This window comes from Protopterus annectens, chromosome 1.part1 (genome assembly GCF_019279795.1).
Source record: "Protopterus annectens isolate FY-2018-M chromosome 1.part1, PAN1.0, whole genome shotgun sequence".
NCBI lineage: Eukaryota > Metazoa > Chordata > Ceratodontiformes > Protopteridae > Protopterus > Protopterus annectens.
In genome coordinates this window covers 1,857,633,638-1,857,649,562 of record NC_056726.1, presented here as the reverse complement: position 1 = coordinate 1,857,649,562, position 15,925 = coordinate 1,857,633,638, and the positions used below count along the sequence as shown (strand labels likewise).

General features: G+C 39.7%; 1 protein-coding gene across 1 annotated transcript in view; it reads right to left on the bottom strand.

The window, feature by feature from the left end:
* The window catches only part of KIF6 (kinesin family member 6), a 4,303,753-nt gene that overhangs the window by 438,691 nt on the left and 3,849,137 nt on the right, over nt 1-15,925 (bottom strand). The window lies entirely within an intron of this gene.

The window sequence follows — 15,925 nt, the reverse complement described above, 5'->3', positions numbered from 1 at the left end:
TCTACAATCTCATTGGTTGTGTCAAAAATGATCATTCAAACCAGGTGGGAATAATCCACCCAGTTTCACAATCCATTTTTTCTCTTTAGTATTTAAAATAGAGTGCCACCCTGTCTTATTGGATCTGTTACCTTTGATAATATCAATAATCATAAAAAAAAACTTGGCAGATTGGTGAACCAAATGATGTTTGTATAATGCATTATTAGCCCTTTTGTTTTTGATATTACTAATGTGTTCTGATATTCTGATTCTCAATGGTCTAGATGTTTGACCAACATAAAATGAACCACACTGACATGTAGCCAAATATACCACCCAGTCACTACTACAGTTTGCAAAAAAGTTAAGATCATAGACCAATGAGCAATTTCTGCTAGAAAATTGCTTGGATTTGTTTACCCTGTCACAGTTGGTACAGTGGCCACATGGAAAACAACCTATCAATGGTTCACCTGTCAGTGTGGTCTGCAAAACTTGTGGTTGCCGATCCATAGAGCCATGTTTGTAATGGTTGAAACAAGAACCAAGGTTTTTCCCTTTACGAAATGAAAATAAACATTTGTCAGGTATAATACTTTCTACTTCATGGTCACATTGTAATATGTTCCAATGCCTGTTCACACTCTGTATTAACTGGTCAGAATTCCTAGCATAAGTAGTAATAAACCTGAATGGTGCAGAATTTGTTTTGGTATGTACCTTATATCTCGATAAATTCTGCCTATCTAAGGAATTGACCAGATTACTGGCACTGGAAACGTAACCCATGCCATAGCCCCTTGATCTAAACCTGTCAGTAAGATCCTTTCGCTGTGATTGGAATGAAGAATCTTGAGAACAAATGCGTTTCATCCGAATAAATTGTGATTTGGGAATATTACGTGCAACATGTGGCGGATGGAAACTAGAAGCATGGAGAATGGTGTTGTACTCAGGATGCTTTCTATGTACTTCTGTGCTTAAGGTATGGTCAGGTAGTCTGATAATGGAAACATCTAAAAAAGTGATGGTATTCTTATCATAATGAACAGTAAACTGTAGACCCCAAATGTTGTTGTTAAGATAAGATATGAATTCATGTAAACCAAGTGTATCACCTTTCCATACCATCCAACAATCGTCCAAGTAACGTCTCCAGATGTCAATGTATTCCAAAAGAGAAGTGTTACGGCAATCATATATAATCTGTTGTTCTACATAAGCCATAAATAAGTCCACATAAATAGGGGCAAATGAGGCCCCCATTGCGGTACCCTTCGTTTGTCAATAACATTTGTTTTGATAAAAGAAGACGTTACTTGTAAGGACAAATTTGGCTAATTCAACCAAAAAAGAATAGAAAGTTGGTTGACATAAACCCGCTTTGTCTAACCAATAGGCCAAAGCTTCCAAACCAGCCTGATGAGGGATGTTGGTGTACAAGGCACAAACATCAAGAGTACACATCAACCAATCTTTTTCCAACTGACTGTCTGAAATAATCTGTAAAAAATTGGTGGTGTCATGTAGTCTAGAACGTATCGAACCGAGTAGGGGCTTAAGATATTTGGCGAGAAATAATGACAGAGGTTCTGTGATATACCCTCTTCCTGAAACAATGGGTCTACCAGGGGGATTGATGGGATCCTTATGAACCTTGGGTAAGAAGTAAATATATTGAATAGCTGAATCATGTACCAAGAGTTGTTGTACAATGTCATTGGTAATAATAGATTCATCCCTAGCCCAAAGTAAGAATTCCTCAATTTGATTTTGAAACCTGAAAGTTGGATTAATGGTCATAATAGAATAATATCTCTGATCCGATAGTTGTCTCTTAGCTTCATTATCATAATCACACCAATTAAGAATAACAACAGCCCCACCTTTGTCAGCAGAAATGATAACAATGTTTTTGTTGTTCTGTAGTTCCAAAATAGCTTCCCTTTCAGCCAGAGAAATATTATTGGGTTTTAAACGTACATCAGATCTCGAAAAATGAAGATCTTTGAGAATACTGTTTTAGAACTGATGTACCAATGGGTGCATAGGTGGATTAAATGAAGATTTGTGATATACAAATCTGTCCTCATTGTGGTTACCAGTATCACCAAAAAACAATTTGAGATTAAGGTTTCTGCAAAACGATACAACATCTTGAGTCAATATGTCTTCAGAGATCATGAAACCGGATACAAAAGAAAGACCTTTATTCAAAATTGACAATTGAATAGGTGTTAAAACAAAGTCTGACAGATTTAAGACATTATTATTAACATTAGCATTTATTTCTGCATGACCATTTTCAACAGACCTTGTATGTTGTTTATACATCCTATGTTTCCTACCCCCCGTTTATATCTGGGCCTAAAGGGATTTGGCCCGGTGTCCTTTTGGGGGTCGGTGATCCTGAAACTGACTGTAGTTCATTGTCCGTACAAGATGAAATATCCTCAGTTGAAGAACCTGATGCTGGGCTTGATTTTTTAAGGATAGAACGGGGTCTTTTCCTCTTGGGAGTCCTAGTGGAACTTGGTGTAAATCTAACTTGTTTTGTGTGGTTAGCAAATGGATTAGCACTCTGGTAGTCACTCTGATCCCTCTGAAATTTTTTAATTTTCCTTGTACGCAATTGTTCCTCTAAAATATTAAGATCTGTAGCTACTTTATTAAGTTGTTTGGCGAAAAAAGTTTCACATTCAAAGCACTTCACATCACCCACCAGCTTGGTAACAGTATCTATTTCCGAATCTATAACTCTATCATGAAACTTAGATAGAGCATCCACAAAGGACATAGTTGCCTGCTGTTGTATGGAAGACCACTGTTCAGTCAGTTCCTGGTCAGCAGCCCCAACATGGGGTTGAATACGTATTCTTAAGCCTCTGGGGGTGATCCCTTTAGCCATATAAGCCTTGAACAATTTGGAATGCCAAATATTGGATCTAAGTATTCTGAGATGTTTATGTAACTGTTCAAATGCTAGTGCACAAATAGTTTCTGAATCCGATTGATCCAAAGTGCTAGAATTTTCCATTGAAACAGAGCCTAGGCCAAATGCTCTAAGGTCCTCCCTATCTTCAGATAATTTTGTTACCAGACTTGAAAGGTCCATGTTTTATAAAAGCTGCTGGTAATAATAGTATAAAACTACGTCAGCAATAGTAAGAATATTAAAGGGACAATAACAGCCCAAACAAGGACAAAGACCTATGAAAGATGTTGCTTGAATACTGGCTGTGCCCCAAAAATCAGTACTTGGAATAGTTGTTGCATTGGCAAATATGAATTTAAATATTAATATGGCCAAGGTCAATATGGCAAAGAATGATGCTGAAAAAGGAAAATGACTGATGATTGGTCAATACAACAGCAAGTATACCACAAAAACCTTGTGGAAAAAAAATACCTTCCATAGAAATGTATGATGATATATAAAAAATCAAGCTGGCTAGCCTGTGAATGCCCTTATAAAAAATGGCAATGTATATTAACCATAAGAATTTCAAAAGTAGAAAATTGTATAAAAATCCAAATACGATGTATATTGGGTAACAAAAGGACTATAAGAAAAAATAGAACTAGTCTTACCCTATGTAGACTAAAAAAGTATACTAACTGGTGAACCCGACTGAGAACTAAATGAACAATTCAAAATGCAAACATTTGAAATTAAGGCCAACAGTAAACATAATGGGTCCAAAACATAAATAAAATGACCTTAATAAATGGGCTGACTGTAAAATAATAGATGTTGTCCTTAAGATTGATCCAAACACAGCCCAATATAAAAATTGTGCTTACATATTAGCCTTAAGATACTAAGTTGTAAAAAGTTGAATCACCTATTCCAAAAGCCGGAAATAGTATACAATCCTAGCAAGGTCAATTGAGATAAATGACACCAGATTGTACAAAAATATTTTGTACAAAAATGTGAATTATCAACCAAATAACAACATTTTAGATAGTCCAAAGCTTGTGAAACAAATCAACCACAAACAAGTCAGTTAAATGCTCATATAAATAGTTCCACAATGTTCCGATGTTGAAATTGTCCCAAAACTAGTATAATCACTTATAGTTTCGGAACACAAACATAAATGGAAAAATACAGTATCGACAATCATTAGATGAAATATGTGGCAAATGTCCTTGATTTAAAGTCCTAATCCAATATAATGAAGTATACAATCCCAGCAAGTATGTTGCTCGATTCCAAAAGACAAAACCTGTCTTGTGATGAGAATAGCGTAAAGCTGTTTTGACCAAAGCGACCAAAAACCACAATGAAATCTTTAAAAAACAGCGTGATGTTGTTTTACCAAAACGACCAGAAAACACAATTATATCCTTGGAAAACCAAGGTAATATAAAAAGAACTATGTATAAATGTAAATAAATGTCCACCAAAAACAGTATTAATGCAACCAACTGAGTCTTGTTTGTAAAATATATATATTTCCCTGATATTGCAAAAAAGGATGTCCAAATCCTGATGTATTCACTGTCCCTTTGCGATAAAAAATGAAATGGATAAACAGTACCTGTGTCCACAAACTCGTATAGTGAACCAAAGCAAACAGTTCCTGTATATAACAGAAAAGGCATAGAGACCTGCCTAGATTTCAACAGCTTTTTTGCTCTTCAAAAGACTGAGAATTAAGAGCAGGAATAATCTGCATGTCAACCAAATAGTTCTCGCGATTTCCGTTGTTCAGCAATAGCCCGCCATGATGAAAAAATGCTTTGGTGGTTGAATGACGCCAAAAAAAGTTAGATCAAAGTTTCTTCAGTTAATAGACCAGAAAAGTAAAAAATGACAATAATCCCATGAGTGCACGATCTATCCGATGTCATTCACGACAAAAAACAATGTGATACTAAAATATATATGTCCAAACAAACAAAGATGGATTTAAACCGCAGAATAACTGCAGTCAGTTTACAGGATCACAGGCCCCCAGCAGGAAGAAAGAGAAAGCGTAACATCAAAAGGGAACTCCTGCATGGTTGGAAATGCACGGCTCAAATGGAACCAATTGAACAAAACAAGAAAGAGCCAGCATACAGTGACCTGAAAACCTTTATTGGTTAAAAAATCATAAGAAACAACAAAAATTACAGACCGGTTTCGGCCGGATCAAATCACAGCCTTCATCAGTGTAAAAACAGAAAAAATAATTGTTGAGCCTTAAATAAACCCATCTACAATCTCATTGGTTGTGTCAAAAATGATCATTCAAATCAGGTGGGAATAATCCACCCAGTTTCACAATCCATTTTTTCTCTTTAGTATTTAAAATAGAGTGCCACCCTGTCTTATTGGATCTGTTACCTTTGATAATATCAATAATCATAAAAGAAAACTTGGCAGATTGGTGAACCCAGTACTGCCCATGGGTCTGAAGGAACCCATGGTGGCCAGCACAGACTGCCCCAGCAGAATCTGCCAGTATCAGGGGAAGCCACTAGTCCAGGAACATGTCCAGGACCTAGGGTTAAATGTTTTGAATGCAACCAGTGGGGCCGTGTGGCATACAGATGCCCATGGAGACAAGGTGGGGAACAAAAGGTGAGAGAGCCAGTAAGTGGGAAAGACATAATTCCAATAGTAGGTTGTCTTGAGACAACAAAGGTACCGAACTACCATCCTGCAGATGTCCTGATAGGAAGGATTTGAATAAAGCAGTACCATGTGCTTATGCAGTTACACTCAGTCAGGCTAGGACACAAGCATGTGGATCTGGTATCGTGGGGGAGACCCAGACAGACTGCATACTTGCAGCCAGGACTGGTGATGTGGTTACTTCAGGGAGGGAGCTACTCTGCAGCAGTGAGACTGAAGGTGAGCCACAGCTGCTTGAGGGTAATGATGGTTCCTTGGACAGAGTGACTGCAAAAGTAGAGGTGAGTAGTAGTACTCAGGCTGACAGTGAGGCACCACTGTCAGAGGATACCAGACTTCCTGTGGAAGGCGAGCTGGGAAGGGTTACAATGAGAGAGTTGAGACAGGCTCAGCTCTTAGACCCTACATTGCAAGCCCTGAGGCAGGTAGCTAGGGAGGCACCTGATTCTCAAAGGAAGGGGAATCTGTATACTGAGACAAAAGGTTACTGTATAGAGAGTGGACCCCTGAGGGAGGGCTAGAAGTTGAGAGAATACAGCAGTTGGTAGTGCCTAGAGCCTAACATCTGGCACTTCTAGCCATAGCCCATGATATTCCCTTTGCAGGTCATATGGGCATAAAAAGTACCAAAAGACATATTATGCAGAACTTCTATTGGCCTGGAATTTCCAGAGATGTAACAGGGTATGCAGGACCTGTGAGCAGTACCAAAAGGTAGGCAAGGCAGGCTACAAGGTGAGAGCTCCTTTGATGCCTTTGCCTGTGATTGAGGAGCCATTTCAGTGGGTAGCTATGAATATTGTGGGGCTAGGTGAAGGCTGCCAGCCTAGCCTGATAGAATTCTGCAGATAATTCTGTCATTTGTAAATATTAATGTAAGCCACAGGCTTGTTCCCTTAAATGTGAAAAGACTGCATTGGATATTGAACTGCAAAAATGTAGCAACAGTGCACTCTGCTGTAACAAAGCTGATAAGTCAATTCTTTGATGTCAAAATTCGGAGCCAGTATATCTAGAGGGAGGCATCCTGCCTATTGTTTTAAGACCAGAGTCAATGGCTAGAATTTGCAAGTATAAATGTCCTTTATTGCTCTGGTTTCTGACCAGGTGTAAAGAATGCAAATGTAGTTTCTGTTAGCCAAGGAACACAAAAGAAGTGTGAAGAATGATGTCATGTGAAGCAGCTCTGTGTTACCAATTTAAAGAGAGAGAATCAGAGAGCTCCGAGCATTTTGTCTTGAGAACATCCAACATCACCAGCACTGCTTTGCTCAAAATGTAAGTTTATTTTAGAACTGTGTTTAGACATAGCTAGGAAAAGGGAAGATTAGACTACTTTGTTTTTCTGTGATGTCACAACTTTGCTACTGTATTATTTTAAGTATTTCTCTGTGATCTCTGAACTTTTGACTAGCACTGTGCAGTAAGAAGTATTGTCTTGTGTTTTTATTATTTATTATTAAATATTTTAAACCTTTCAACTGTGGCTGTTTTATGTAGATTTAATTTAAGCTCTAAAGTACACTGCATGTATATAGTGCTACTGTACCAAGTCACTCTAGTAAGCCTTGACTGTTCAGTCACACTTACCATTTGGATAATAATATTGCACAGTAATAATTGGACACCCTTTCAGAAGGGCCTTTAAGTAGCTGATATTAGTGGGTGGTGGCAGATGGTACTACAGTACAATCTGGGTAAAAGGGGCACATCTGGCGAACCTGTGTCAGCCTTCCCCTGGGGTGTCTGTGTGATTGTATATAACTCTTTACTCAAAGTGTGTGTGTGTGTGTGTGTGTGTGTGTGTGTGTGTCAGCTACTTGGGCAGGGACAAGAAGCACTGGTTAGACAGAGAGGGTCCTGGAGGTTTTAGCTTGCTCACTAGGCTGAGATCTGGACCCTATAGCTCTGCCAGTGGGGAGTCTTATTGGGGGACCTGGAGAGAAATGCAGAAACCAGCCCCAGATTGACTGGGATCTCTGTGTGCTCTTAAGGTACATCGTACTTTAATGTGTGTATATTTATTATCCTTTCCCTATATGGATGCCCCTCACTGGTGTTAGTGGTGAGGATTGAGGCTCCTTGATTGCTGGCCAGTGCATGGGCATCACAGGGTGGTGTACAGGGGTGCATGTGTGCTGAAGTGGTTTGCTGTTGATTGTGATTCTTGATTTGTAAGAGGAGTGCAATTAATTTGAGACATTTTTGTCTAGTGTAAGTATTTTCACATACTGGCTCTAGTTTCATAGTTAGTATCTACTTTGTTTTGGAAGTAGTTAATGCAATATAGGGAGCTAGTAATCTAGGGTGCAATGTGTATATAGTCATTTCCTAGAGTTTGAGAGTAACTATTACTATGTATTGATATTTGAATGAGATTATCAAAGTCTAGTATTGTAGTGAGTAAAAATAAAAGCAGTAATAAAAGTGTAGGCACTCTTGGTTTACTGTGAATTGTTAGATTTGTATCTGAAAATGTTTAGGGTTGTTAGTAAAGAAACATGTCAGAGATGGAAGTAAATGTATTACAGATGTTAAAATATATTACATAATGTTATAGACAGCATGCTACAAGGTTGTGAACAGTTCAAAGATGATGAGCTATACAACAGTTTTTCAGTATGTTAGCTTTGAATTTAAATGTGCCGTGTAATTAAAAAAATGGAGGTGGGATATTAATGTGGGCAGGTTGTTGTATGGCACACAATTTGTTTGGTAGCATTAAATCTGGTATGTTAAAAATAGTATAGGTTTTCAGTGTCAATGTGAATGCAGACTATTGTAAGAGGGGTAGGAAGTTAAAATATGGTTGTGCGGAGTGGGTTTGTCTACTGTTAAGATATAACATTACCGATACAGATTTGAATAGACAGATAGTGATAGGTTAATGTGACACATAAAAGATGTTTTTGTACATAGTTTAGCAAGTTCTAAAGCTCTTTTCTTAATAACTGTTGCTATTCTACACATTTTATACTCATTATTAATCTTTTTATAAGAAATGTTTAAAAGATTTTTAGTATTAACTTGGTGTATTCCTGTTTTTAACACTACAATAAAATGTTACTGGAGAAAAATATATAACATAGCTGGAAATGAACATGTACTAAACTAAAATGTCTGAATTACAGCAATAAAATGATGTAAATGAACAGAACTATGTACAAATTATTACAACAATATTTTTCACAACAACCAAGTTTGAACAGAATATTTTCAGTTGTATCTTAGCCCTATGTTTTTTTAAAGGAATAGAAAATACATATTGGGAACAGATAAACTGCAACTGTAACAGTATCAATTTTTGCAAGGCTCCATGTGAAAAAAGATCTAGTATTATTCCAAAATGGATTTAAAATTTAAAAGACAAAGTGCATCAAAGACATGCAAAAAACAATAGTCAATATCTCTATCTGTCATAACAACTGAAAGAAATAAGACATGCACACAAAAGAACTCTTTCAAATTTTATGCCAGTTATGACGCCCCTGCACTGGTCCAGTAATCAAGGAGCCTCAATCCTCACCACTGGCAACAGTGAGGGATGTGCACAATGGGAGGATGACAAGTACATACACAGTAAAGTACAACTTCCCTTAAGAGCACACAGAGATCACAGTCAGTCTGGGGCTTGTTTCTCCCTCTTTCTCCAGATCCCCAATAAGATTCCCCACTGGCACAGCTATAGGGTTAAGATCTCAGCCAAGTGGCCAAGCTAAGACCTCCAGCACCCTCTCTGTCCAACCAGTGCTTCATGTTTCTGCCCAAGTAGCTGACACACACACCAACTTTGAGATCTGATTTATATACAAACCCACAGACACTCTTGGGGAAAGCTGGCACACATTTACTAGCTATGCCCCCTTCTGCCCAGACTATAAGGTAGGTATCACTGCTGTCAAACAGCTCTTTATCAGCTACTCTAAGGCCCTTACAAAAGATGACCAATCCTACAGTGTAATGTTACTATTATCCAAATGGTAAGTGTGACCAAGACCAACGCTATTTAGGAGTGGCCTGTACAGTCTCACCAAATACATATGCAAGTACTTTAAGAGCTTAAATATATCCCACAAATATCAGCCACAAAGATAGATTTAAAGTTCAGAATCACAGGAAATATTTGAAAACAACATTGCAGCACAGTCTCAAATGAATACAGAAAAATATCTAAACTAATCTTTATTATATTCCTATCTATCTCTAAAAGAAATACTATGCCTAAATCTTACTTACAGAACAACACACAGGCAGAAGTGTTGAATGGACGTTTCTGGATCAAAGACAAGATAAAAAAATGCACACTCTTTCTCTGAGAGAGTTCTTAAATTACAATCAAACATTACTGCTGGGTCAGTTTGAGTGACATAGGTTCATAGGTTGGTACTAGGCTATCGACCCTAAGGCCTATGCAAGCCTAGCCATAACAATTCCCTGGAAATTTCTTCCCACAATATTTACTTCTCTGGGCCCCTGTCTAGTAGGGCGACTGACATGATCCCCGGGGTGAATTTCCTATCTCCCATCCAATCATCAAAGTTCCTTTTGAAGAGGGCCAATGAGGTGCTCTGCTTGACATGTATGGGCAGTCTATTCCAGAGTATGGGGAGTCTCTGGGTCAGGAACCTATCCCTCCAGCATGTTTTGTTCATTGTGATGATAAGGTTTAGATCGCTGGAGCGTGTGGCTCTGAGGGATTGGGATTTCTTTAAGTGGAGCATGTCCAATAGTTCAGGGTTTGACATGGCCTTGTATGTTAAGCAGAGATTGCCTCTGAGTAGACGATATGCCACAGAGTGTAGCTGGAGTTTTTTTAGACGGTCAGCATATGGCATCTGCTTTAGGCCTGTGATTCTTTTAGTGAGGTATTTCTGTGGCCTTTCCAGCTGTTGCAGATGTCTTGTGAGGTACATACCAAATGGGGCATTATACTCTATAATGGGTCTAATGAGGGATGAGGACAGTGGGACAATAACCTCCTTTTTTCTGGATGAAAAGCCCTTAGTGATGAGGTGTGCCACATAGAAGGATTTCCTGACTGTTGTGGCGATGTGGTTATCGAAAGTGAGACCACTGTCCACTTGTGTCCCTAAGTCTCTCATCACACTTTCGATGTTTAGTGTCCTGCCACCTATGTGGTAGCTCATGGGTACTTGTTTTTTTCCAAAGGGGATAACTACACATTTCTTGGCATTAAGCTTAAGCCCTTGGCTCTGGAACCAAGCATCTGTTTCTGTAAGGCCCTTTTGTAGAATATCCACATCATTTGGGGATTCAATAATGGCTCCCAGTTTGCAGTCATCTGCAAACTTTGTTAGCCAGAGACCCTTAGTGTTGGCCTGTACTTCAGAGAAGTAGATGCCAAACAAGAGTGGTCCCAGGACTGAACCCTGAGATACTCCACTTGTCACTTGTCTGGAGCTGGATTTGGAATCGGCTACTTTTACAGTCTGGGTTCTGTCAGTAAGCCAGTTGGCAACCCATCAAGTGATGTAGGGATTTATGCCCAGCTTAGTAAGTTTATCTATGATTCCAGAGTGGGGGATGGTGTCAAAGGCCTTGGCGAGGTCCAGATAGGCTGTGTGGACCGCCTTACCCTCGTCCACAGCTCTGGAGACTGATTCGAAGAAGTCAATCAGATTCAGGAGACAAGATCGGCCCTTCACAAACCCAAACTGTGTGGGGTCCAGTGTTTGAAGGTTGCCAATGTCTTTGTTTATAAGTTCCATGATAATGCGTTCCATGCCCTTGCAGATCAGGCTTATCAAACTGATGGGACGGTAGTTCCCGGGATCCAAGGCGGATCCTCCCTTGTGGAGCGGGATAAATGTAGCTGTGCGCCACTCAGTGGGCACGAAGCCTGAGGTGAGGCTATGATTAAACATGACACTTAGGTGGGGTGCCAGTTCATTTTGTAGTTCATGTAGTACACAGCCTGGAATGTCATCTGGTCCCATGGATGCTGCATTCTTAGCTTTGGAGAGTGCTGTTTCTACCTGTGTGGCTGTGATTATCAGAATTTGCCAATCTTTTGGTATTGAGATGGGCCCTTTAGGGGGTGAGAGGGGGGTGAAGTTGGCACTAAATTGATCTGCCAGGATATTGGCAATATCCTTGGGATCAGTATATTTAATGGCATTCTGTTGTAGCTCAGAGCAGATCTGAGCATTGCCATTTAGATTCTTGATATAACTATAGAAAGCCTTGTGGTTGTCTTTGGAATCATTGGCAATTTTATTTTCGTAACTAGCTTTTGAGGATTTTATGAGGGATCTCAGCTTCTTACTGAGGCTGGTGAGGGAGTTTTTTGCATCCTGGGATTTTCCACTTTTCTGCAACAGTTTCTTCCTTCTGTTGTATAGTTTGTTTATAGCAGGGGACCACCAGATTGGCTTTCTTTTTTTGGAGAAGAGCATCTTGGTTCTATTTGGGATGGCACAATTCAAGCACGAGTGGATGTGCTCGTACAGTGCCTTAGTGTAGGATTCTGCAGTCGAACTTCCAGATCCCATCTGCGTGGGTGTTGTGAAGTTTGTCACTTCTGACTTCAGTAGCATGAAGTTGGCTTTGGAGAAGTTTTTTTAAGGAGGTTTTCTTACTGGGGGGTGTGGAAGTCAAGGGTGATTTGCTTATGGTCAGACCTGACCAATGAGGGGGTGACCACTGGTGTGGAGCATCTATCTCCCATGTTGGTAATGACCAGGTCTAGGATATTGGAGCCCCTGGTGGGACAATGGATTAGTTGATCCAGGGCATTGGAATTTATGAATTCCAAGAACCGTTGGGAAAAGGAGTTGGTACCCGAGTAGTTTTCCCAATTAATGGCAGAGTAGTTGAAAACACCCAGTATTAAGGTGTTTGGTTGTATCTTAATATTTTCCAGTATGTTTAGGAAGGTGTAGTGAGAATCTTGGGGTATGGTGGGGGATCTGTAGCAAGCTACAATTTGGATCGCAGTCTTACCTAGTGTTAGTTGCACCTGGAGAATTTCAGATGCATTGTGTTGGGTAACTAGCCTGGAGGTGTGAATATGGACACTCCTCCACCTTTAGTGTTTCAGTCTTGGGGTGTGAATATGGACACTCCTCCACCTTTAGTGTTTCGGTCTTGGTTTTGTGGCCGAAAAGTGTGGTAAGAATTGTAGCCTGGTATCGCAGGGGTGCTCTCTGGAGCCTTGAACCAGGTCTCAGTCACTGCACAGATATCGATGTTCTCCATTTTTAGTAGTGCCTCGAGAAAGTGCATTTTGAGGTTTAGACTTCTAGCATTGAGTAGCATTACCTTCAGATTTTGCATGCTTGTATCTGTTACGGTGGTGGTTTTATCCTTTGAACCTTGCCTAAAAAAGGCACTATAGGGGTGGCAAGAGCTTTAGCCAGTAACCTGAATCACAGGGGTGACAGGTGCAGACCATCTCTGGCAAAGCATCGTGGTTTGTCGATCATGTCTTCCCAGGCAGACAAATACTGGATCCCCTTTGAATGACACCAGAAGCTTAGCCAATTGTTGAAGTCAATCATTTTGTCCTTATACTGTGGTATCATTCTAGGCGAAGGCAGGATGCTACTCAGGGCTAGGATCATACCTGCCTGGGTCACATGATCCAAGAGTTATTCCATGTCTCTTTTCATGTAGTCCAGGGAGGTACGTCTCAAGTCATTCACTTCAGCATGGACAATGACAGAGTTATATTTGTACTTGTTGTGGAGTGACTTGAGTGCATGCGTTATGTGGCGGATCCTGGCACCCGACAGCAACTGACTGTAATTTTCTCTTTGTTCAGCCTGGTGAATGGGACATCAGTGTGCCTGACTATAGAGTCACCTATGACTAAAGTGTTGGGTACATTGTCTTGCCTTAGGGGCTGTTGTTGGGTGGCACACTGGTGTTGTGAGCTATGTGTCACTTTGGTTGCGACTGGTGTTTGTTTGCGTTTCAGCTTTGGAGGTCCTTGTTGCTAGGGTAGGGTAATGTTAAGGGCCTCTGCATATGTGGGTTTAGTGTTGCTATGTGTGGGTTTTGAAGGGCTATGAGTTGCTAGAGGTGTAATGCAGGTGTTAGCCTTCTCCTCTTGACTGTCTAGCACAATCTTGGCAGGAGAGAGCTTTGCTTCCAGTTTGGCTATGTAGGTGCATCTCTCACAGGCTGTAGTGTTGGGTGGTAGGAGGAGAGGACTGTCTGTGTACATGAGGCAGTTGCCGCATTGCCCCAGTATGCCCAGATTCACCAGGTGGACAGGAGAAATCACCGGAAGCTAACTCTTGGACATGCCTGTTTAGGTGCTTTGTTGTAAAGTTTAAGAGCTGTTTTCCCTTACCTTTGCAAGGTACTTTGCAATTATAGGCTGTTTAGTGCCTATGATTAATTTCTCCTTATTGACAAGGAGAGCTGGTGCTTATATCAGTTTCAGGCTTCCTAGTGCTTTCCAGCAGGTTCTAGAGCAAGTGCTAGTCTCAGGGGTTCAGATTTTAGTGCTACTACTGAGAAACCAGCTAGTTTTAAGGGAAAATTTGAAGAGCAGACTTTCTGGCACCTGGAATACTTTAACTGTAGCCTCATAGTACTGCACAATGTGAAGAATGTGCAAACACACGCGTTTTTAAGCCGGAAAGTTGAAAGGGATAGAAATCAGCCCAAAAAGGCTAATAAAATTACAATTTCAGAGATGGAAACCACTCCTCTAGTGTTAGATAGGCAGTACAATGCTCACCAGTCCCACTAGTAGGCAGTAGGACTTCCCTCTACCACAGCAAGGTCTGGATAGCTCTGAGCACAGAAAATAAAGTCCTGAGACAAGCAAAGCCTGAGATATGGACTGGCTAAAAAAAGGTGGGAAACGAGCAAACAAGATAGTATATATATTTTTTGATGAAACAGGCTAAACAATGCAATAATACAGTAAATAAACACAGAAAAGGCTAATACACTTGAGTGCGTAGTCCTAAACAGTAACTGCAATTAAAACTCTACAAAATTAGCAATTTAAAACTTTTTAAATGCAGCAAGGAAAGTGCACAACTGAAAAACGATTTAAGAGGCAGTAACACAGCAGAATAAGTAGCTAGTCTACATATACAGAGAAGTCTATATATACAGAAAAGCAGCTAAAACACACAAACACTTCAGATGCAGTGCAACCTAGAGCACTTGAGTTGTAGCAATATTAAGGCAATTACAGTTATAATAAATGCTCTAAAATATACTCTATATTTCCAAAATGTTTGAGAAGCACAGTCAGAACATAAGGAAATTCAGGCAATTTTTATTTTTTTTTTGCAAGGGAAAAAGGAGCAACAGAAGGCCTTATCAAATGTTCTCTCTGTATTAGGTAGAATGACCTAATGACACTAGATATGAAGGAGTGTCCCAGATCAGATTTACAGTAGGGGTGGGCAAGTGCAAAGCCACCCAGTATAACAGCAAGACACCAACAGGGAGGGCGGGTGGGAACACTAAAGCTATTAGCCTACAAAGCACTACAGAAAGCCACAAAATGAAAGTTTTTAAACAGATAATGATTTGTAAAGATACAGAATGCTTTTAACTGCAAACAAATCAGTTACCTGTGCAGATTACAATAAAAGTGCTATATATAAATTGCTAGAAACAATAAACTGTATAAATAATAGAAAAAAAAAACAGGATACTTATATATCTCAGCTAAGAGTTGGAGTCAACACCTCTCATCCACTCTGCTCAGTGTGTATAGACAGAAACTCTCAAAGTTAGGGCTTAAATACCAGAAGAACAACTTTTTTTTTTTTTTACAAAAACACAAAATAACCAGCCCCCACTCTAGCCAAGGTAAAGAAAGGCTTCAGCAAATTCAAGATGGCCTGTTCATGTGCTTTGAACAATTACTGTATAAACAAACAAGCCCAGAGCCAACAATTCTGAACTAAGACAAATACTAAAGCTATTAGCCTACAGAGCACTACAGAAAGCCACAAAATGAAAGTTTTTAAACATATAAAGATACAGAATGCTTTTAACTGCAAACAAATCAGTTACCCGTGCAGATTACAACAAAAGTGCTATATATAAATTGCTAGAAACAATAAACTGTATAAATAATTGAAAAAAAAAACAGGATACTTATATATCTCAGCTAAGAGTTGGAGTCAACACCTCACATCCACTCTGCTTAGTTTGTCACCTGTCTTCAGTTCCCAGGCTAACAGATACTAGCAGAATTTTTAACATCTCTGTGTAAGAAGTACATATCTCTCATATGTGCAGCTGCTAGGAAGTCACAGAGCAATAAAACACTTTACATTTTAGTCTGCATGTCCTCCCTGTGGTTGCATGGGTTTC